General features: G+C 42.3%; 1 protein-coding gene across 2 annotated transcripts in view; it reads right to left on the minus strand.

Moving 5' to 3' along the window:
• Positions 1 to 13,072, minus strand: part of apbb1ip (amyloid beta (A4) precursor protein-binding, family B, member 1 interacting protein) — a 141,022-nt gene extending 127,950 nt beyond the window's left edge. For both annotated transcript variants that reach the window (XM_069914569.1, XM_069914571.1), the window contains exon 1: positions 12,950 to 13,072. The gene's annotated coding sequence lies outside the window, so the exon portion shown is untranslated. The remainder of the gene's footprint in view (positions 1 to 12,949) is intronic.
• Positions 13,073 to 21,754: the final 8,682 nt, after the last annotated feature.

Here is a 21,754-nt window from a genome sequence, read left to right on the forward strand (position 1 = left end):
ACCAACCTCAGTGAAATAAAAAGCATGCTTGCCTCTCAATACCTCTCATAATTTTGCATATTTCTATCAAATCTCTCCTCATTCTGTGATGCTCCAGGGAATAAAGTCCTAACCCTTTCAACCTTATTCTACAACTCAGCTCCTCAAGTCCTGGTAACATCTTTGTAAATGTTCTGTGTATTCTTTTAAACTTATTGATATCTTTCCTATACACAGTTGACCAAAATGGCACACAATTCTCCAAATATGGCCTCACCAATGACTTATACAACTTTAGCATAGCATCCCAACTTGTGTACTCAATACTTCAATTTATGACAGCCAATATTCCAAAAGCTTTCTTTATGGCCCTATCTTTCTGTGATGCCACTTTCAAGGAATTCAGTATCTGTATTCCCAGATTCCTCTGTTCTACTGCTCCTAGTAAATCCTACCCTGCTTTGTCCTCCTAAAGTGCAATGCATCACACTTTTTCACATTAAGTTCCATCTGCCATTTGCATCCTATTTTTCCAGCTAGTCCAGATTCCTCTGGAACATTTGAAAGTTTTCCTTATTGTCTACTACACTTCTAATCTTAGTGTAATTGACAAAGTTGCTGATTCAACTTACCATATTGTCATCCAGATCGTTGAGATAGATGATAATCAACAATGGACACAACACTGATTCCTGAGGCACACCACTAGTCACAGGCCTCCAGTTTGAGAGGCAATCATCTACTATCACTCTCCAGCTTCTCCAGGAAAGCCAATGTCTAATCCCAATGTCAACCTGAATACCGAGAAACTGAACCTTCTTGTCCAGCTTCCCATGCGGGTCCTTAAAATCGCCAACTATTATTATGCCATGGCTCTTTCACATCCACAATTGATCTACATATTAACAGATTTGTTGGGTGTCTTCCATATAAGTGATTGACCTTTTCTTATTTCCAAGTTCTACCAATGTGGCATAATTTAAAGACCCTTCTAATATTTCCTTTTGGAGTAACATAGTCATGTACTTGCTAATCAGTAACATATGAACCCTCCTTTTCATCTCCTCTTCTATCACATCTAAAACTTCTATAGCTTGGAATGTTGAATTGCCAGTTGAATCTCATTTTAAAAATTACAATAATATTGTATGATGCAATATGCTGCAGATCAACGTTCTAAGCTCATCAGTCTTTCTTGCATTCAAATATATATTTAATTTGACCTGACAGTTATCCCATGTTTTTCATGCCCCTCCATCTACCCTGCATGCTGGTTTATCTTTACAATTGACTCAATCACCTCACCTGCCTCACCACTACTCTACAAACTCATTTCTCCAGCAAAATGAGTTTAACACCTCCCAACAGCCCAATCAATCCTTCCAGCAAGGTTATTAGAACCCCTCCAGTGGATGTGCAATCTATCCTGCTTGTTCAGGTCCCACTGCTGCAGAACTGGTCCCAAAGATCTAAGTGTCTAAAACACACCCTCCTGCACCAACGCTTTAGCCGTACATTCATCTGACCTATGTTTCAATTTCATTTTCTGTATTCAGTAGCACATGACACTGGGAGTAATCCAAAGAACAGAGAAGTTCCTGCTGCTTAACCTTCCACTAACTCCCTTAATTCACATTACAGAACTTGATCCCTCTTTATACCTATGTAATTGGTAGTGATGTACCACAACCTCGAGTGTAGCAGCGCTATGCGGCACTACAACTCCCAGGAGACATTGAACCGGCCATGTGACAGAAGTGAGTGATGATGTCAATGCGTGTCAAGCCCGTGATTCTGGCTTTTGAAAAGTTGTGCGGGTGATGAAGAGTAAATCCATTTGATTCACTTTAAAAACACTTTGTGTGGTTATTTCATCAGCATCCACTGCGATTCAAGTGGCCGCAATTGGTGACCCAGACGAGTCCAAAAACATATTTTTGGACAAACATAGACTCTGTAGCCGTTGCTGTGAAGCTGTCACCTTTCTGGACAGCTGAGCCTGAACTGTGGTTCCAACAGGCTGAAGTACAATTTTACCTTAACAAAGTCGAATTGGACACCACTCGTTAATATAATCTTGTCAGAGCCCTGGACCGGGCCAGCGGCGACTTCTTACGGTATCTACTACATACCAGCAAGTGTTTTAAAAGCACTTTTATAAGGTGTAGATGGTATGTCCCGTGGAGAAAGGGCAGCCAAACTACTACATTTCAATGGGTTTGGAGACTGCGTCCCTTCAGAACTAATGGATGAAATGCTGTTCCTAGTGGCTGGCGAAAGGCCCAATATATTATTCGAGCAGCTCTTTTTAGAGCGAATGCCAGATGATATTATTGTTATCCAAGTATTCATTTGAAGATCCAAGGGCTGTAGCGGCAGAAGCAGACATTCTATAGCTGGCTAAAAAGCACAGCAAAGAAAGACAAGTCTGCACAACCAATCCCTCTGATATTGACCCCATGTCACACTCTCGTGCTCTTAGTACGTCATTCCCTACAAGCAGGCAATGCCTCAAGCATAGCAAGCAGCCTGTGAACAGCTCGTCTTGGTGTTGTTACCACAGTCCTTGGGGAGTTAATGCCTGCAAGTAACTTCCACCCTGCCAGTTTGCTGGAAACGCCCAGAGCAACTGCCAGTAAAGGCCGTGGCAGATGCCAAGAAATCTGCAAGCCTATTGTTTGTATGGGACTAATTGCCCCAGCGAAAATTTCTGGTGGACACTGGTTCAGAGGTTAGTGTATTTCCACCCAATATTTTTGACACACGCCATCCTTCCCAGGACCTGCAACTACAAGCAATTAACAGTTTCAATATTCTGACCTTTGGCACCAGGAAGATGAATGTCAAGTTCAAGAATCATCTCTACACTTGGCCATTTATTATAGCAGCAGCATACCGACCTTTGCTGGGTGCAGATTTTCTTCGGGCTCTTCATTCCTCATTGACTTAAAGAGGCGTCAGCTAATAGATAGAACTACTTTTCAGACCATTCCTCTGGCAGATGCCTATACACCTGCTCTGTGCCTTCAAACATTAGGTAAACCAGTAGACGAATTCTCCAAGCTGTTGGAAGCTTTCCCTGAGATTACTACCCAACAATTTTCTGCCTCCACTGCAAAACACAGTGTTACTCACCACATTTATACTAAGGGCCTTCCTATCCAGGCTAAATCATGTCACTTGCAGCCAGAGGAGCTGAACTTAGCTAAAGAAGAGTTTGTGAAGATGGAGGAACTAGGCATAATTTGTAGGTATGACAGTCCCTGGGCATCTCCATTACATATGGTCCCAAAGCACAATGGAGATTGGCAACCTTGTGGAGAGTACAGGTGGCTTAACCGCCACTATCCTGGATCATTATCCGATACCTTATATGCAGGATTTCTCAGCTAATTTGCATGGAGCGAAGATCTTCTCCAAAATAGATGGTGCGTGGCTGTCACCAAGTACAAGTAGAACCAGAAGACATTCCAAAAACTACAATAATTAACCTGTTTGGGTTGTTTGAATTTTTACAAATGCCATTCGGATTAAAGAATGCCGCTTAATCATTTCAACGGATGATGGATCCTTTAGGACGTGGTATGACCAATGTCTTTATTTACCTTGAAGACATTTTAGAGGCCAGTGCGACTAAGGAAAATAATTTAGAACATCTTTGTACACTTTTTATTCATTTGGACTGGCCATCAATCTGAATAAATGGGTTTTTGGACAAGAAATGATTGATTTCTTGGGGCATAGGATTATTCAGGAAGGCGTGACTCCACTCCCATCCAAAGTTGAGACCATTACCAAGCACTTAAGACCTGCTCTGGTTAAAAGCCTGCAGGAATTCTTGTAAATGGTAAATTTTTACTTTTGCTTTCTTCTGGAGCAGCTCATATCATGAAACCTCTTTGATTTACTGTCTGGAAACACCAGAAACATCCATTGGACTGAAGAGGGAAACAATGACTTCTTGAAGACAAAATATTTGCTGATTCATGCCACTATGTTCAGCTACCCTGTTTTAAATGCAGCCACCACCCTTTCTACAGACACTTTAAGTATGGCCGTAGGAGTTGCACTTCATCAATATGTCAACGGGCAATGGAAACCATTAGCATTCTTCAGTCACCATCTTCGTGAAGCAGAGAAGAAATACAATGCTTTTGATAAGGAGATTTTGGCCATTTACTTGTCTATTCAACACTTCAGTTATTTTTTTGGAGGGCAGAGATTCTACTTATACACTGACCACAAGCCCTCAATATTTGCATTTTCCAAGGTTAGAGAGGCCTGATCACCTCGACAACAAATTCATTTCAGAATTCTCCTCAAAAATAATACATATTTCCTTAAAAGACAATGTAGTAGGTGATCCACTTTCCCACTCTGCTCCACTTGAGGTTTCATCTGTAGATCAAGTTATTGACTACACAGCTTTGGCCACGGCCCAGGAACATGACCATGAGATGTACACTTATCAGTCTGCAATCACGAATCTATAATTGAAAGATGTCCTGTTGGGAGTTAAGGGAAAACTACTTCACAGTAATATATCAACGCGACACCCATGCCCAGTACTTCCGGCATTATGGAAACGTCAAGTATTCGACTCTGTGCATGGTCTCTCACATCCATTGATTAGATCGACTATTTGTTTGGTTTCAGATAGGTGCGTGTGGCATGGTATCATAAAAGATGTTACACAAATGACGAGGCCTGCCAAAAAGCAAAAGTTCAGTGGCATACTAAGACGCCACTGCAATCCTTCCCAGCAGTTACTTGGCGTTTTGCTCATGTCCGTGTGGACATTGTTGGTCCACTTCCTGTTTCAAGAGGATACTATTATCTTTAGAGTAATATGCAGGTTTACGTGGTGGCCTGAGGCCATGCCTATAGTAGATGCTACTAAAGACACTGGTTCTTGGGTGTTCCTCAGTTCCTGGGTGTTTCGTTTTGGTTTGCCAGTACGTTACCTTGGATAAAGGATCACAATTTACTTCCTCAATGTGGATGGCCTTGTCTTGTTTGCTTGGTTCAACAATTCATCATACTAATGCCTATCATCCCCAGGCCAATGGAATGGTGGAAAGATTTCTTCAACATCTCAAGTCAGCCTTGTTAGCTCAGTTAGAGGGCCAGAACTGGGCTGATCTGCTCCCCTAGGTACTAGGCATTAGAACAACTCCAAAGGAGGACCTCGCACACAGTGCTCCATTGGTGGATCCAGGGGAGTTAGTCCCCTACCATTCCAACTCCAGCAAGGAACACTAAGGAAGACTAAGGAAGTGTTGAACAGGCTAAGGGAGACCATAGGAAAATTGACCCAGTACCAACATTGTCACATGGAGAACACTCTTCCTTTGTGCCTGAAGACCTCAAAAACATCTTGGTCTAAAGGAGAACACTTGGTCAACCTTTACAGACGCCCTATTAAGGACCTTATAAGATACTTAAACTAGGTCAACCTGTATTTTGGAAATTTGAGGGAAGCCACAGACTTTCACTGTTAGTCAAGTCTTCCCCACTGCAGCAGTCTCTCTCGCAGAGGTCGTCAACCTGAAAGACATAGAACCCTTTCTGCCGGTTCTGGGGGTGGGAGGTGGGGGGTGGGGGGCATGCAGTGGTGCTATGGTGGCACTACAACTCCCAGGAGGCATCAAACCCGCCATGTGACATCAGTGTGTGATGATGTCAGCGCATGTCAAGCGCGAGATTCTGTCTTTTAAAAGGTTGCATAGGTGATGAAGAGTAAATCCATTTGACTCACTCTAGAAATGCCTTGTGTGGTTATTTTGTTATGTCCACCATGATCCCAGTGGCCACAAGAGAATGTCCTGCTGCTCTTATGAGATAATGCTGACCCTTGCATCAGGGTGACCATATACCATTTGGTAATCTTGTATATTTCCTTGAGTTTAGATAAATGGGAGGAGGTCTCATTGGGCTCCATTGACTGTATGCAGCAAGGGTGTTTCCCTTGGCTGAGAACTATATAACCAGATGTCACAGTCCCAAATAACAAATTAGTCTTGCTTGGACAACGATGAGGGGAAAATTCTTCACGGAAAAGATAATGCATCTTCGGGGCACTGGCCCCAACAAGCAAACCAGCAGGTGAACAGCAAGAGCAGCTTAAAGGCCAGCAACCCCAAAATAGCCCTGGCCTTGCTGTGCAACCAACAGACAGGTACAGTGCCTGGGGAAGAAGGGCATTGTTATGCATATTGTGACATCAGCCGGGGGGGGCCAAGGTGGGAACAGTGAAAGTATAAAAGTCGGGCCTGAGCCCTAATAAAACTCAGAGCTTAACCTGACTATATAATATGTGTGTGTCTTCTTTCGAGTAGCACGCGGCTACATTATATTTATTTTAAATGATAAGGCCATAGATATAGGAGCAGAAGTTGGCCATTTGGCCTGTCGAGTCTGCTCCACCAATCCATCTTGAACTGGTCCATTCTCCCACTCAGCCCTGCTCCCCTGGCTTCTCTCCATAACCTTTGATATCCTGACTATTCAGATACCTATCAATCTTTGCCTCAAATACACCCAAAGACTTGTCATCCACAGAAAATTCCAGAGGTTCACAATACTCTGGCTAAAGGAATTCTTCCTCATTTTTGTTTTAAATGGGCATCCTTTAATCCTGAAATCATACCCTCTTGTCTGAGACTCCCCTACCATGGGAAACAGCTTTGCCACATCTACTCTGTCCAGGCTTTTCAACATTCGAAATGCTTCCATGAGGTTCCGCCTCATTCTTCTGATCTCCAAGGAGTGCAGTCCAAGAGGTATCAATTGATCCTCACATGCTAATCCCTCAAATTCTAGGAATCATACTTGTACCTCTTCTCTGTACCCTCTTTAATGCCAGCACACCTTTTCTTAGATAAGGAGCCCAAAACTTTACCCTGTACTCCAAGTGAGGCATCATCAGTGCTTTATAAAGCCTCAATATGACATCCTTCTCTTACATCCCATTCGTTGAGAAATGAATGCCAACATTACATTCACTTTCTTCACCTTTGACTCAACCTGGAGGTTAACCTGCATGAGGTCTCCCTCTCTGTTTCCTCCTTGCAACTTGTCCCTTCACCTATTTTCGTACCATCTGGAGTCTTTTCCTATAATTCCATGGGCGTGTTGCAGCACTATGGTGGCACTACAACTCTCAGGAGGCATTGAACCGGCCATGTGACATCAGAGCATGACAAGGTTAGCGCATGTCGAGCACGTGATACTGGATTTTAAAAGGTTGCGCGGGTGATGAAGAATAAATCCATTTGATTCCCTCTAGAAATGCCTTGTGTGGTTATTTTGTCATATCCATTGCAATTCCAGTGGCCACAATTGGTGACCCTGATGAGTTCAAAAACATATTTTTGGATGAACATAGACTCTGAAGTGGTTGCTGTGAAACTACCACCTTTCTGGACAGCTGAGCCTGAACTGTGGTTCTAACAGGCTAAAGCACAATTTTTTTACTCCTGCAAGCAGCAAAGATATGGTAACAGGCCCTTTCAGCATTTGAGCCCAATTACACCCAATTTACCTACAACCCCAGTATGTTTTGAAGGGAGGAAGCTGAAGTACCTGGAGGAAACCCACACAAGCATGGGAAGAATGGACAAATTTCTTACAGGCAGCGCCAGATTCAAACCCCAGTCCTGATTGCTGGTGCTGTAATAGTGTTGCGCTAACTGCTAAGCTAACTCTGCCACCCCAGAGTGTAAAGTCTAGCCTTTACCAGTTGGGAGAGACTGCAGGAATCCTGAAGCAACCTTACTGAAATTGAGAGTTACTACAAGAGCAATGCATGTCCTTGTTAGCTCCTTTCCATTTGTTCTCAATCTTGAAACAAAACATGTACACACTCGTGCACCTGCTTTACTGCAGTGAGATTGGTTAAGGAGTTCTTACTGGAGTCAGAGCTGCAAGGGAGGGTGGAGGATAGTTTTGATGTTGCCTATTTTGGTGAATATATTTCTCTTTTTTTTATTCATTTAGGACATTAGAAACAAAAGCAATTAACGGATAAAATGATGCCTGATCTATCTTTGGCTTCATCTCCACTTGATCACACTATTCTCTGTGTCCCCTAACAGTTTAAATGTCTGTTAATTTCTTCCTTGGAAATGTTTAATAATTTAGCCTTTATAGTTCTCCAGGGTAGAACTATAAGTCATTGATTATTGACTTTAGGAGAAGGGGGAAGAATCCACAGTCTTGTCCGCATTTATGGTGCTGAAGTCAAAAGAGTAGAGAGCTTTATCTATTTATGAATAAATATCCCCCAGGACTTGACCTAGGTCCAGGACATTTTGATTTGATGGTCAAGAAAGCATGCTAAGGCTAAGAAGACTAAGAAAGTTCTCTGTCCCTCAACAATTTCTGCATGTGCACCATTAGAAACATTCTTACTGATTGCATCACAGAGTGGTATGGACGCTGCTCTGTTCAAGGTAGAAAGAAGCTACAGAAGGTAAAAAATGCAGTTCAGAACATAAGGCAAACTTCCCTTCCTCTCATGGACTCCGTCTACATCTCCCGTTGCTGAGGAAAGGCAGCCAATGTACTGAAAGACCCAACACACTCCAGACTCAATCTCTTCTCTCCCCTCTTACAGGGGAGAAGGCTTAAAAGTGTGAAAGCACACACCAACGGACTTAAAGACAGTTTTTCCCTGCAGCCATCAGGGTCCTGAATGAACCCATAACAATACTCTCATGCTGCCCTTGGTTGGTGTTAATTAATCATTCTTTTCATTGTGTTCCTTACATGGATGCATGAATATTAGAGATAGCCTGTTAGTGTGTCTGCAGAAGAACCATTTTTACTGTACTCAGTATTGTATTTTCTGATAAATACATTTAAACTTCATTCCTTCCTCTCCATCTGAAATGGGTAACCCTTCATTCTGAAACAATGCTTCCCAATTCAAGGTACTCCTCAACGTGTGAAATATCCTCTCAGAACTTACCTTGTCAATCTCCCTAAAATCTGAGATATTTCAACAAGTTCACCTGTCCTTCAAATCACAGATTTTCACAGCTTAGAAACAGGCCCTTTGGGCTTTTGGATGCCAACCATTTTGCCCAACTGCATTGATTTGATTTGCTAATATGAGGACTATGTACCTCTATGACTTACCTTTGTCTGATTAAATGAAATAATTGTACCTGATTCCACCAACTCCTCTGGCAGTGAATTCCAGATATCAAACCCTCTCTGTGTTAAAAATAACATACCCCTTGAATCTCCTTTAAAGCTCCTTCTTTCTGCTCATCATATACCCACATTGTTCTTCCATATTCCAATAGACTCACTCTACTCAATCTCTCTTCATACTTAAACCTATTTGTCCCAGGATTGAACTTTGTGAACCTTCTCCACAGTACATTCTTACTTAAATAGGCAGAAGAAAACTCTTGGTAATACATCAGTTCAATTATAAAATTAGAACAAAAACTACATTTACATTCCACACTCATTGTGATAAAGAGTAAGATTCCATCAGTCTTCCTAATTATTTGGGCCCGAGGTGTGCCAACATTTTATATTTCATGGACGAAAATTCCAGATCCGTTGGTACCACATTTTGTAGTTTTATTCAGCGCAGTTATTGAAGTGGTTAGCGCAACTCTGTTACAGCACCAGCGATTGGGACTGGGGTTCAAATCCTGTGCTGTCAGTAAGGAGTTTGTATGTTCTCCCCGTATCTGCATGGATTTTTTCCAGGGTCTCCAGTTTCCTCCCACCCTTCAAAACGCTATTGGGATGTAGGTCAAATTGGGTATAATTGGATGGCAAGGGCTCATGGGCTGAAAGGGCCTGTTACCGAGCTGTATGTCTAACTTTAAAATTTAATAATAATTTGCTTCTAAAGTGAATAACCTGATGTTTACCCCCATTATAATTCATCTGTAAACATCTTACCTACTTACTTGACATATTAATATCCCTTTGCAGGCTTTTTGTGACCTCACAATTGCTAACCCAATATCTTTGTGCCATTAAAATTGGCTGCCTCTGAACTGATAATGTGGAAGGATATAGGATGTCTGGTGTTTATTGACTCATAATCTGGAGAAAGAACCTGCTGAAACCATTCGGGTCTCTGTTTACATATGCAGGAGAGAAAAGTGTTTAAGACAGGAAGATGTCAACATAATTAAAACTGGTTATTCCATGAGTGAACAGTGTCGATTGTGTCTCAACAAAGTGAAAATTTGGACTCTGAATATCTGCTGACCCACTTAGATGTCAGAGAAACAGCTTACGTTTCATAGTCATATTTTAAAATAAGATTGATTTTTCTTGACCAAAATGGAAAACGCAAACGATATCAATTTTAAATCTGACCACATCCTCAGGCGGAGTGAAGGATTGATGAGTATTGAACAATTAGCAGGTCTTGGAACTCAACACTTTCTCAACTTAATCTATCAGATATTTTGCTAAGTTCAGGGCTATATTTTAGTTTTTTTCAGTCATAAATGTTAACTATCTACATAAACACAGTTGCTTTCACTAACCCAGTCCTACAAGCAGATGGAGATCCTGGCCTAATGCCAGTGAGAGTGTTTTATTTGCTAAATGATGTAAATAAGGCTCCAAATACTCTGTAACTGGGGTTCAGATATAACAAATGCACCGTTGGTTTTATGCCCAGTTCATGCAAGAAAGAGAGACAAGGAAGCTCCCAAATCACCAGGTTTTACTGTTGTCCCCTCACCCCTACACTCAAGGTGGACAGGATTCCCCTTGTCCTCACCTACCACCCATTAGCAGACTGTAGATGTTGGAAGACTGGAGTCAAACACAGAGTTGGATGAACTCAGCGGGTCAGGAGGCATTCATGGAAAGCTGAAAACCTTTATCCCTTTCCTTGACACCAAAGGAGAGAATGCCTTTTACACACTCCCAATCCTGAAGGTGCAGGTTAATGATGTTTTGTTTAAACATCATGAAATAATTGCTCATTATCAGTCCTCTTTGCCAGTGCAGCATTTTTAGATTTTCTTCTGTACATTGATAAATGATGTACCCACTGTGGTAAACCACTGTAATGTTTAATTATCTGGTCAGGTACACCTATTGGCTGGTTGTACCTGTGGCTCCCCCCACAGGCTACTGTATAAAGGTGACTGTTCCACAGCCCCCTGCAATTCAGTGCAGGACATGCTATGTTATGCTATGTTCGCAAGTGAATTAAAGCCTATTGGTTTCTCCACAATAGTCTCCTGAGTGATTGATGATTCATCACCTATCCTACAAACCTACGCAGGCAAGGCTCCTCCACTTCCTCCATTTCATTGACGAATATTTTGGCATTGCTTCATGCAACTGCTCGATGAGTTCATTTATTTTATCTACTTTGATGTCAACTTCCACCGTGACCTCAAATTCACTTGGTCCATCTCGAGCATCTCTTTGCCCTTTCTTGATCTTTCTGTCTCCATCTCGGGAGTCAAACACTTGACAGAATCTTCATACAAACCCACCAACTCCCCCAGCTTCCTTGACTACACCTTATCACCTGTAAGGACTCCATTTCTTGATCACAATTCCTTTGTCACCGTCATATCTGCTGCCAGGATGAGGGGTTCCATGTGAGATCATCCGTAATGTCCTCCTTCAAAAAATATGGCTTCCCCTCTACTACCATCAACTTAGGTCTCACCTGCATATCCTCCATTAGCCATATATCTGCTCTGGTCCCCTCCCCTCTATACTCAAGGTGGACAGGATTCCCCTTGTCCTCACCTACCACCCATTAACATTATGATATAATTTTGCATCATTCTGCCACCTACTCTGTGATCCCACCACCAGACACATCTTCTCCTCTCCTTCCCTCTCTGCCTTCTGCCAGGACAGCCCTCTCCATGACTCCCTTGTCCACTCCTCCCTTCCCACCAATCACCCCCTTGGACCAAGTCCTGTGATTGCAGGAAGTACCACACTTGTGCCCACACCTCCTCCCTCACCATCATTTGGGGCCCCAAACTGTCCCACCAAGTGAAGCAACATTTCACTTGAGAATCTTCAGAGGCCATCTACTGCACTGGTGCTCCTGTTGTGCTCTCCTCTACATTGGGGTGACTTAACGCAGACTGGGAGATCACTTCATCAGCACCTTAATTCAAGCACCTATCTGCTTTTTATTCCTCATTTGTTGAAGAAAGGCTTGGGCTCAAAACATCAGTTATATATCTTTACCTTGATGGATGCTGCGAGGGGCAGCACTTTTGTGTTTTCACTACAATCACAGCATCTGCAGTATTTTGGTGTTTCATATTAAGTTACCTTACAGGGTTTACAATTTAAATTCTTGTACCTTTAAAATTGGAGATATTGTAGGATCTTGCCGACATTGCATGCGTTACTTTTTCCCTCTACCTTTCAACCAACAGTGATATTCCAAAGAATTGAACCATGGACCAGAGATTTAAAAGGAAGTAATTAATAATTTATAGCTTTGTTTCAAAGGCTGGCTTATCATATACAATACAATTTCAGCATCCAAAACATTGCAGTCAAGGTGATAACTCCATTGGTTAGTCCAGTTACTTCATGATTATCAAGAATTTTCCTTTTGTCAACCCATTTGGTTGGGAGCACACAATATTAGTTCTGATAAAATTCAATGCAAACAAAATTAAAACAGAACAGGATACACAAGCGGCTTCATATCATCGTCACCTTTGCAAAGTAAGTAGCTAAAGGATTTAAATTCTTAACAATGTAAGTACAGCGTGGCTTACAAAATCAAAGCAAGTTTTCTAAGGTGCAACTTCCTAGCTGTGAATTTTCATTACGAGAGTTAAGGCTTTAAATGTCTGACAAATCTCTCAGTAAGCAACACCAGCAATGAAATCCAAGTTAGTGCACTTCATTCTAACTCCATGTGCTGGCCCTGGTTTCCAATCTTAACTAATCGTAAGTATAATTTGAAGTGGTAAAAAAAAATTCTCACCTTTGAATTTCTTCTAAACTTCAAAAAAATTTAAAAATGTTCAATAACCATGAATTTTGATAGATTCAATGTCTTCTAGCTTGATTCTACGATGTAACAGTCAAGTTTCAGACATTGACTGTTTCCTGTTTTAACGGAAATTTGTTAAATGTTGAAAATAATTTAAAGAAATTCAAGTCTCTCAGAGGCCTTTAAATGCCACCTACTGGATAATCTATGTTGCTCATGGTAGTTGTTTCCTTCCAATCCAGTGAGCTTTGTTGAATTTACTCTCTTCCATTTCATGTTCATTAATCTTGCCTCAAAAAACAACATTGATTTCAAAAATTAATCTGCAACCTTTGTTGCACTCCCTCTTTCATATGCATGTCTTCTCTCGGTAGGGAAGCAAGACTGTATTTAGGATATTGTCTCAACTGGACCTGATATAATTTCACTCTTTACTCAAATCTTCTTGAAATAACGGTTAAAATTCCATTAACCTTCCAAATTGGTTGCTATTCCTGTATGTGAAGCTTCACCCATTTATGTAGAAGGACGCCCAAGTACCTTGAAATATCAATATTTTAAATTTACTATTTAAAATATACTTTAAAAAAATCTTTCTCACAAAGTGAATTACTTAATGTTTTTCCACATTGTTTTCTGTAGTGATCAAGAGCTAGTGATACTCCTGACCACTAGAGGGAGTCGGGGACTAGTTTGATGCTGTTCAGAGTTGCATTCAAGATTGATGCCCCTAAAGTTCTTTAGCTAATAAAGTATAGCTGTTTTAAAATAAACCCAAGCTTTTTTTATTACAATAAAAGGAACATCGCATGATACCAGGAGTGGAAGAAACACCTGCAGTGTGCAGAGTGAGAATCAGTCGATGGCAGCAGAGAAATGGAAAGACCCTGATGCTGTAAATTGGACTGGAAATGTCAACCACAAGTGGAGATGGTTCAAAAAAAGATCCATGCTGTATTTGCAAGTTATTGGACCCAATGGCAAAACTGATGCATGGAAGATTGCACTACTACTTATCTCTAGCACTAGAGGTTTTCAATACATTTATTTTTGTTGAGGCAGAAGACTAGGGCAAATTTGACAAGGTTATTGAGATGCTTGATGAACATTATTCACCAAATAAAAATAAAACACATTCAAGAGCTACGTATTTCACTCGCACATGAAGCTCCACAGAGAGAGCTTAGGATATTTTATGGACTTGAAATTAAAAGCAAGAACATGCAATTTTGGATTACTACAAGATTCAATGATTTGTGATCAAATTATGTTTGGGATTATCGATAAGAAAGTGAGAGAGTTTGGTGAGAGTGCAAAAGCCTATGAAAATGAAGGCATAGCTGTAGCCACAGTGTGTATCCACACACATAAGCAAAAACTGAGATATAGGAAACAAAAAAAAGATGGAGAGACATTCAAGAGCGAGCAATGTGGCACCAAAACAATGTACCGCCTATGGAAAAGTCTATAATAACAGCAAAGGGCAAAATCACTGTGCAAAACGTTTTTCCAAAAGGAAACAAAACAGAAGTGAACGTGTGCCCATTGTGCACACTATAGAAGAAACTGCCCTCAGTGATACACTTTTCATGGGCATGGTAGTGCAGGAAGATTATAAACCAACAGACCACACAATAGAGTTGTGCAGGATAAGTTGGCTGTGTCATTGCATACAAATTGAACAAATATTCCTTTCAAGCTGGACACAGGGGCATCTTGGAATATTCCTCTGATGTAAGGCACATCTCACGAAAAGACAATATGGTCGTGGATGCCTTGATGAGACAGAGCATCCACTCTCTGGCTAACCGACTGGATTTCGTGGCATTGGTGAAGGCACAGCAGCAGGACGACAAGATACCTCAGTACAGGTCTGCCGTCACAGGGCTGCAGCTTTAGGACATCCCAGTCGGCACAGGTAACACTACACTCCTGTGCAATATGTCACCAAGCAGGTTCAACCTATCATCCCAATGGCATGGAGGCGATGAGTTTTCAAGTCCATCCATGGGCTGGCACATCTAGCAATCAGGACCACGGTCTGGTTGGTGGCCAGTAAGTACGCGTGGCATGAGTTGCGGAAACAAGTCAGCGGGTGGGCCAAGACATGCATGCAGTGCCAAGCAGCCAAGGTACAGCAGCATACCAAGGCCCCCCTGCAGCCTTTTGAGCCAACGGAATGAAGATTTGACCACATTCACGTGGACATAGTGTTGCTCCTAATGATAGAAAATGTTTTGGGGAGATAAATTGGGACAGGTTTGTTAGTGTAGATCACATACAAACACTTTAAAACAGATCTTATTTAAAATACTGGAGCTCTGTTAATGCTAGACATGTTGGCCCCAGAGCCTTTGCAGAAACTTTGGAGAGTGCCCAAGACACTTCACTAATGGATTGTTGTTTACAAAAAGGCAACAGATGAAAGAACTTGTTGGAGCCGCAGATTGCCTGGAGTGGAACTTAATGTTATAGGAGGGTCATGTGGATTTGCAAGCAGAGAGAGTCAAACAGTTTTTTTTTCTCAGAGAGAGAGAGAGAGAGAGAGAGAGAGAGAGAGAGAGAGAGAGGGAGAGATATCAGTTCTTCTGTTTTACAGTCACAGGACAAACTGCCAAGCTTGTGAAAAACCCCATTTGGAAGATGGGTTGTGACTGCTTAGTTCAGCCTGGTCAAAACCCTTGTGGTTCATGCAAGAATATAGGACTGGCTGTCTAATGTTTCCCTTGAAATAAGGGAAACAAAAAGGAACTCTGTGGTGACCAGAAAGAAAGATGTTATCATCTGGAAAACCCTGATGGGGCAAGTCAGCTAGACACTGAAGTGGCTGATTAAAAGGAATCGGTTGTGGGTGTACAGCAAACAACAAATCTCTCTCTGAAAACCGACAAGAACCTTCATGAGTGGTAACCATTTACCTTTCAAGCACCAAAGCCTGGTGAACTTCATAAATGTTAAATTCTGTACACAGTATAAGACTTGCGTAATACCAGTGAACTTGTAGGAATGAGAAGTGAGATTGGACTATGAATCAAAGAACTTTTCTGAACATACATACATGTGCGTTTAGAAATAGAAGGGGGCTAAGTTAGGTTATTTAAGTTAATAGTGATTTAATTTAAAGTTTGATCCTGTTTTCATGTTTAAAGATAATTAAAAGCAACTCTTATTTAATTAACCATTTGTCTTAGTGAATATCTATTGCTGCTGGGTTTATGGGTCCTCTGGCCCCATAACATCAATCCTTCCTTCTCTTTGCTGTGGGTGAGTCTATATAGATAAAGATTTCATTTGCATCCTTGTGGCTTTGAAGTCTCTGGCTGTATCTATACCTTCAGCCAGCTTCAGGCTATCCTTCCCTACAAGAGACTTTTGTACTTTGGGATGGGCACTCCTGCATATTAGTTGATAAATAATCTTTCCTCAAAATATGCATTTTGCTGCCACAAATTTTAGCCCAGTGAGGAAGTTATCAACAGTTTCATCAGTCTCTCGCATTAAGCCTTGAAATTCATAGCATTTAAATCTATGATTAGACCTGGGTTCTAGGTGAGAAGCAAACTTTGCAAATATCTGCTCTAGATAATTTTTCTCCACCTCTGTAAGCTCCCAGCTATTAAATAAGTCAAGGCCTCGCTCCCCTGTCCAGAGAAGTATAGAACTGACCTTCTCTGCTGTTGCATTTTAAAAATAGCTCTAGAATGCTAAATTGGATGTCTGCTGAAACATTTTAAACGATTCAACAATGTTTTCAGCCTCCCCGTCCATCACTGGGTGAACTGCTGTTGCTCCAGCCATTTTTTTTCAGTAATGTTTTTTATCTTCTACCCCTTTGTATTTCAGTGACTTACAATCAATTGTATGGCTTTATTCTTGTTCTCTTATACTTCTGCCTCTTCTTGGAGCTGTCTGAGGGCAAAGACCATGTCAGTAGTTCCTCTGTTTGCGCGAAAGCCGCACTGTGATTCTGGGAGAATATTCTCGGCGACACTAGGTATTATTCTATTTAGTAGAATCCTAGCGAAGATTTTGCCTGCAATGGAGAGCAACGTGATTCCCCTGTAGTTTGAGCAGTCTGATTTCTCGCCTTTGTTTTTGTACAGGGTGATGATGGTGGCATCACGAAGATCCTGAGGCAGTTTACCTTGGTCCCAACAAAGCTTGAAAAACTCATGCAGTTTGGCATGCAGAGTTTTGCCGCCAGCCTTCCAGACTTCTGGGGGGATTCCATCCATACCTGCTGCTTTGCCACTTTTCAGTTGTTCGATTGCCTTATATGTCTCATCCAGGGTGGGAACCTCATCCAGCTCTAGCCTTAGGGGCTGTTGAGGGAGCTGGAGCAGGGCGGAGTCTTGGACTGAGCGGTTGGCACTGAAAAGAGATTGGAAGTGTTCTGACCATCGGTTGAGGATGGAGATCTTGTCGCTGAGGAGGACTTTGCCATCTGAGCTGCGCAGCGGGCTTTGGACTTGGGGTGAGGGGCCGTACACAGCCTTTAGAGCCTCGTAGAAACCCCTGAAGTCGCCAGTGTCCGCGCTGAGCTGGGTTCGTTTGGCGAGGCTAGTCCACCACTCATTTTGGATCTCCCGGAGTTTGCGCTGAAGATGGCTGCATGCGCGACGGAAGGCTTGTTTCTTCTCTGGACAGGACGGCTTTGTAAGGTGAGCCTGGTGGGCAGCTCGCTTCTTTGCCAGCAGCTCCTGGATTTCCTGGCTGTTTTCGTCAAACCAGTCCTTGTTTTTCCTGGAGGAGAAGCCCAGTACCTCTTCAGTGGATTGCAGTATGGTAGTCTTCAACTGATCCCAGAGGGTTTCAGGGGATGGGTCCGTGAGGCGGGTTGCATCGTCGAGCTTTGCTTTGAGGTTTGCAGAGAACAAAACAAAGGACTCTACATCACCTTTGTTGACCTCACCAAAGCCTTCGACACCGTGAGCAGGAAAGGGCTTTGGCAAATACTAGAGCGCATCGGATGTCCCCCAAAGTTCCTCAACATGCTTATCCAACTGCACGAAAACCAACAAGGTCGGGTCAGATACAGCAATGAGCTCTCTGAACCCTTCTCCATTAACAATGGCGTGAAGCAAGGCTGTGTTCTGGCACCAACCCTCTTTTCAATCTTCTTCAGCATGATGCTGAACCAAGCCATGAAAGACCCCAACAATGAAGACGCTGTTTACATCCGGTACCGCACGGATGGCAGTCTCTTCAATCTGAGGCGCCTGCAAGCTCACACCAAGACACAAGAGAAACTTGTCCGTGAACTACTCTTTGCAGACGATGCCGCTTTAGTTGCCCATTCAGAGCCAGCTCTTCAGCGCTTGACGTCCTGCTTTGCGGAAACTGCCAAAATGTTTGGCCTGGAAGTCAGCGTGAAGAAAACTGAGGTCCTCCATCAGCCAGCTCCCCACCATGATTACCAGCCCCCCCACATCTCCATCGGGCACACAAAACTCAAAACGGTCAACCAGTTTACCTATCTCGGCTGCACCATTTCATCAGATGCAAGGATCGACAATGAGATAGACAACAGACTCGCCAAGGCAAATAGCGCCTTTGGAAGACTACACAAAAGAGTCTGGAAAAACAACCAACTGAAAAACCTCACAAAGATAAGCGTATACAGAGCCGTTGTCATACCCACACTCCTGTTCGGCTCCGAATCATGGGTCCTCTACCGGCACCACCTACGGCTCCTAGAACGCTTCCACCAGCGTTGTCTCCGCTCCATCCTCAACATCCATTGGAGCGCTTACATCCCTAACGTCGAAGTACTCGAGATGGCAGAGGTCGACAGCATCGAGTCCACGCTGCTGAAGATCCAGCTGCGCTGGATGGGTCACGTCTCCAGAATGGAGGACCATCGCCTTCCCAAGATCGTGTTATATGGCGAGTTCTCCACTGGCCACCGTGACAGAGGTGCACCAAAGAAAAGGTACAAGGACTGCCTAAAGAAATCTCTTGGTGCCTGCCACATTGACCACCGCCAGTGGGCTGATATCGCCTCAAACCGTGCATCTTGGCGCCTCACAGTTTGGCGGGCAGCAACCTCCTTTGAAGAAGACCGCAGAGCCTACCTCACTGACAAAAGGCAAAGGAGGAAAAACCCAACACCCAACCCCAACCCACCAATTTTCCCCTGCAACCGCTGCAATCGTGTCTGCCTGTCCCGCATCGGACTTGTCAGCCACAAACGAGCCTGCAGCTGACGTGGACTTTTTACCCCCTCCATAAATCTTCGTCCGCGAAGCCAAGCAAAAGATATACTTCTGCCACCATGTTATGTCTCTATGTTACTTGGGCGGCTTCTTAAATAACTTAGAGATGCAAGATTCAAATAACCAAAGAGAGTTTAATTACTGATGACTTCCTCCATCTCAGGAAACTGTTCATGCACAAATATACATATACATATGCCCCCCCAGTGGTGCACTACAGTTACTACAGTGAGAAGGGTATATTCTTACGTGGTTACAAAATAGTTCACATTATCCTGACTATATAACATACCTCCTTCTCAAGACAAAGAAAAATTTAGTGATATTTATTACTTTCTTTCCAGTGCAACTTAACTAACTGAACAACTATTTTAAAATAGTTCTTATCAATATCCCACCACTGCCACCATGTTATGTCTCTGTGTTACTTGGGAGGCTTCTTAAATAACTTAGAGCTGCAAGATTCAAATAACAAAAGAGGCTTTACTTACTGATGTGTTCCACCATCTCAGGAAACTCCACACACACACACACACACACACACACACACACACACACACACACACACACACACACACACACACACACACACACACACACACACACACACACACAAACACACACACACACACACACAGGTGCACTACAGTTACTATAGTGAGAAGGGTATATTCTTATGCAGTTCCAAAATAGTTCACATTATCCTGACTATATAACCCAGTCCAGTACCATCAAAATTGGCTCTTGCCCAGTTTAAGACTTTGACTTATGAACTAGTCCCAGCTTTTTACAGAACCATTTCTTAAAACTAATGGAGTTATGGTCACTTGTTCCAAAGTGCTCTCCTACTGACAGCTCAGTCACCTGTTCTACCACATTTCCTAAGAGCATGTCCTTAGTTGTGCCCTTAGGAGCTGGACAATCAACGTATGGTTTGACAAAACTTTTCTGGACACATTTAATAAATTCAACCCGGTCCATCCCCTTTGGACAGTGAAATTACCACTCTAAATCAGGGAAATTGATTTTATAACCCTATATTTTACACAACGGTCTGTGATCTCCTTTCACTTTTCTGCTTCTAATTCCTGCTCACGATTGGGGTGTCAATAATTCAACCCACTGGACTAGCCCTCAAAAATATTCTTTCTCAGTACTGCCATGATGTTCTCCCTAATCAAAAAACACAACACCCCACTCTCTTCCCTCCACCTCTATCAATCTGTAATAACTTTCTGCCTGCTAGTAGCCATGTTTTTTAGAGAATTGTCCCCAATTTTCACTTCTATTTACTTTCAACTTTTGAAGCATTACAATTTATTTTTTTATATTCCACCTTGGTTTCATAACCTATTTTGTCCTGCTATTAATTAATGTAATTTTTGCTGGTTTCTTAAAATTCCCCTTTCTTCTGTCAGTCTATTAAAAATAGCCTCTGGGTATCGACTGTCTTACCATTTAATTTATTCTTCCAGTTCACTTTGCCGACTCTGCCTTTGCACCTTTGTAAATGTCTTCATTTACATTTTAGACATGAGCTTCACATCTAAATTTCTCAATCTCAGCCTCACACCATGATCACTGTTCCCCAAAAGGAAGAAGCACAATGATTTCATCGTAGAAGGAAGTATTGGTAACGTCTGCCTCATCAGGTCTAAAGTGATTGCTACTTCAAGAGGCCTCTTGGTTAAAATCCACAGTGGACATACAGATTGGAGAAATATTACTCACCAATCCATCTTGTCTGAATTCCTCGTCTTTTGTACAAAACCACATTGCAGTCCTGAGGCTGTTTCCATAATTATCTCTGACTATGCTGAGGGTCAAAAAAACGTAAGAATAAATGCTCATGTATCTCATTAAAAGTTACATACTTTTATATCCATCTTCTGAGCTAACAGCTCCTGTGTTTCTTTAACTTATCAGTTTCCTCCAATTTTATTTTTAAGTCGTCCACTTCCATTTCTATGCCTTTTTCTCGTTCTTCCACCTTGTCTACTCTTTTCCCTATTTCTGTCATGACCAGGTCTAATCTACTCACATTTTCTTCTGTACCTTTTATTCTTCTTTTTATTTCACTAAATTCTCATGTCAGCCATTCTTTTAATGCTTCCATATATTCTTGAAATTTTTAAAATCTATGTACTGTCCATTCCCTTCATCTTCTATTTCTCTGTGCAGAGGTAGATGTTCTCCTTCTTCTTCTTCTGTGTCTGCTCTAGGGTTTGTGTCTTCTACTTCTCTTCCTTGTATCTGTGTCTCTTCTGACTTTCTTGTTGGGCTGTTTGTCTCAGTTTGTTGGGTATTTTTTTTAATGGTGTCTTGATGTTGGTCCTCTTCTTCTGGGCTGATTATTTGTTGTGTCTCTGATTTCCTTTTATCATTCTCCTCCCTCCCATTCCTGTTATTTTCTGTATCTTCCCACTGGGAGCCCTGCTGTCGGGTCTTTCTCAGCTGTTCAAGCTGTGGAGTTTCACTCCACAGCTGGTCCCCCCTCCCATCGGTGTTGTCTTTGTCGTGTGCATCACACATGCGCGAGGAATCGCGCATGCGTGGTTGTGCACCTCTGTTTGGCTCCGTG

This window comes from Narcine bancroftii, chromosome 1 (assembly GCF_036971445.1).
Source record: "Narcine bancroftii isolate sNarBan1 chromosome 1, sNarBan1.hap1, whole genome shotgun sequence".
NCBI lineage: Eukaryota > Metazoa > Chordata > Chondrichthyes > Torpediniformes > Narcinidae > Narcine > Narcine bancroftii.